Raw genomic sequence first — 3783 nt, 5'->3', positions numbered from 1 at the left:
CGTTCATATAAGTACTGGGCTTAACCAATATAGACTAAAGGTTACATATTTAGTAAGGTTTTGTCACAAACTGAACCATTGGTTTTCAGAATTTCAAACCACTTGTTTGCATATGCACAAATGCTAATACACGACATCTATGTTTACACTAGCCCTTCTCAGTCCTGTTATCGCATTCCGCTCGCTCATGCCAGACAACAGTCCTTTCCCCTCCATTCACTTCGCCGTCAAAATAAATCGGTGTCGGCCTATTTAGGAGAGGCGCTCATATTTACAAGTGTAAATACGTTATTTAATGGTAGCGCTGAGGCTTCAAAACCCAGCATTTGTTTAAATAGACCCTTTTGCTTAGGTAAGTGAAGTTTCATGTTTATTTATGTAAATATGAGCGCCTCTCCTAAATAGGCCGACACCGATTTATTTTGACGGCGAAGTGAATGAAGCGGGAAAGGACATTGTCTGGCATGAGCGAGTGGAATGCGACAACAGGACTGAGAAGGGCTACGTTTACACCAGAAGAAAACATGTCATCACTAAACCTTTTTTAAGACCTCAGCTCATTCCTCTCCTCTTGTCTCTACACTGCTGCTGCCTTCCTGCTCCTGGAAATATAACGGTTGCAGTGATGCATGTCTACGGTAAAGTATTTAGTTGACTGGACGTCAGAGCCACTGAAATCACAGAGCTGAAATAGCTAGGCCTAATAAACAAGTCGTTAGCCATAATTTGCCGCCTTGGCAAGCCAGACAGTTTGGCTTTTATGTATGCTAAAACTCCACCCAGGCAAACTTCCCATTCAAAACTCATTTGTTGATTTAATCATATCCATTGTTTACTTTCATGAAGTTTTCTATTTTACCCGCATGACAGAGACTAACCTCATCCACCGTTACCAATTCGGGGTCCACCCATTTGTCCGACCCGTGACCCTTTTGTCCGACCACCCATTTGTCCGACCTCCCATTTGTCCGACCTCCCATTTGCCCGACCTCCCATTTGTTCGACCACCCATTTGTCCGACCCGTGACCCTTTTGTCCGACCACCCATTTGTCCGACGACCCATGACCGTTGGCGTGTGTTTGATGGCTGGTGCGTGCGTAATGCTATCGTCGCAGTCTACGTAATACGCCTTATAGCTTACTCACTAGAAAGGTCACGGATTTCCGATTTTCCTCCGTTTTCCTCCAGCTGTTTAACAACGGTACCCCTCTAGACACCCCCCAGTAGAAACACTCCAACGGATTATCGCTCTGATTCCGACGGAGGACCGACATCTGTGTGCTATCTGGGAAAAGGTTGGAGTGAAAGGATGAACGTGTGGAGTATAGTCCCATAAAATCATCCCCATCAAGTCTTGAACCCCGGTCTCCCGGGTGGGAGACCAACACTTTCATCGCTACTCTACTTGTGCAGTGGAGATCGGCAAATTGATTTTGGTGTCCTTCTTTATTTTGGTGTGCTGGGACTACTGCCTCTTGTGGTGCCAACAGAGAAATGCAGGTCAGCATTGACCGGAGTAAGGGAGGGAAGGAGGGAGTGACAACCGGACAAACGCTATCCTAGGTATTGGCTTACAGCCATGCACAAAAATCACATCTTTATTTGTCATGCAGTGAAACATCACAGGGTGTAGGGAGGCGAAACACACTTTACAATACCACAAAAACGTTTTTATTTGTTATTATTTTATACTTACATTTACAGTAAAAATGAACAGACACGATGTATCACACAGTATTACTGCCCTGTCCTCGACCAATACCTCCAGAATTCATCAACACACTCAGAGAGAATGTGAGTTTCGCCATACCAAATATGATTATTGTTATCCACTCTCCTTTTGTTGGAGGTTTCTTGTTCAACCATTTTGTGTTTGCTAGCTACCAGCAATATTTTAGGGAGGTACTTATCCTGAGTGTTAAATGTGGTTGGCATATTACCCAGATACATTCATATTGTCGAAACTACACTTAATCTCAAGTCCCACTATGAAATGTATTTCTGATACCATCTCTAGCTAATAGGATTGGATTGCTGGATATCCCTGAAACACACAAAAGGCTACAACTGTAATTGTCATAAGAATTGTCATGGTCATAATAATTGTCAAAATAATTGTACTTTACCTCTCACTCAACTGAAGTACATTCCATCTCCATGGTAGCAGAGACTCCGACGAGAAGTGAGATTTCCTCAACTGCCGATGTCGTCCCATGATTCAAATCATTAACTTATACTAGGACCCTGGTCTAGACCAGCCTCATTCAAGATAATCGCCAAAACAGATAACACGTATTTGTCCAGAAAAACAATAGTTGTTCCTTGTTATTTGTTAACAATGTAGTAGGTCTGACCCAGTGTGTAGGTAGTGATTATCTACACACACACACACACACAACCTCACACAGGCGAAGGTATGCATACCATGTTATACAAAACCTCTTTTGTCTCAGGCATTGCCTGAGTGGGTTCAGTCATGTGTGTGATGAGAAGACAGGTTTCATCGTGTGTGTTTACAGCCCTTTCCTCCAACTCATAATAACCTCTCTGTTCTAAATGACAGGCAAAACCCCAGAGCGGCGTTGTCACCCACCACATGATTTAATGGAGAAATGCAGTAACAGTTGCGCGCTGTTAAAAACTCTCTGGACTTTGTGGGTTTCACCAGACGGTAAACGTTTACCAAACCGGCACTTTCTGTAAGCTCAGCCGGTCATTGTGTTGGTGATTACAGAGCCCAGGCGTCTCTGAAATGCTGGTGTTTGGAGAGATGCAGTTCCTGCTCTGAGCTCTGAATGGCTGCTCATGGGAAACAAAGACAGAACAGATGTGAACCTGTGTGAGTGTGTGTGTGTGTGTGTGTGTGTGTTTGTGTGTGTGTGTGTGTGTGTGTGTGTGTGTGTGTGTGTGTGTGAGAGAGAGAAGAGAGAGACAGAGTGAAAGAAAGGGAGAGAGTGTGTATGACAAACTGAGAAGAGGATGGGAGAGAGAGAGAGAGAGAGAGTATGTGTGTGTGTGGGGGGGGGGGGGGGGGGGGGAGTCGGTCTATGATAAACTTGCCCTTCAGGTAATTGCTAGTTAGGATCACCACCAGTGGTTTGAACATAATATGGATGTTGTACCTGCTCTTTGCATCTCAGACAACAGACCTGCTACGCTGCTAAATGTCTAACGAGGAGGTTCTCTAACGAGGAGGTTCTCTAACGAGGAGGTTCTGATGAGGAGGTTCTGATGAGGAGACTGAGAGATTGAGAATCCTGAGTTGAAAGGACGAGATTAGACCAAGTCAAGCTAGTGGGACCGTGGCATTTATTTATTGGCATTTACAGATGATTCCGACACTGACATGTAACTCAGAGATCACAGTGTCTGATCTGGTCTGAGTTCCCCTGGGGTCAGAACATCCCACGACTCAATCCTGCATTCTGGGGCTGTGTTCCGAATCGCATACTACCCTACTATATAGTATGCCAAAACAGGATGTAGTATGTCCCAATACATAGTATGCCAGATGCAGTATGGCAAAAATACCAGGATGTCCTACTACATCCGGTTGTATTTTGCAGTATGCAAGCCAGCAGGCTTTTCTGGCTATTCTGACCCACAATCCTGTGCGCAGCGGAAATGTGCGTCACATGTGCGAGTCGTGACAGTTGTAGACGAATGTCGCGTTATGGACAGCAACGGATGTGGGCAAATTTCAAGGCGCAATGTTATGACAAGGTAGTATGTCCCAATTGGATGCCTACTGCTTGCAAAGTACATACTTTCTAAGGGCAGCT

Source organism: Borostomias antarcticus, assembly GCF_949987555.1.
Source record: "Borostomias antarcticus genome assembly, chromosome: 15".
Lineage (NCBI taxonomy): Eukaryota > Metazoa > Chordata > Actinopteri > Stomiiformes > Stomiidae > Borostomias > Borostomias antarcticus.
This window is presented reverse-complemented; position numbering follows the sequence as displayed.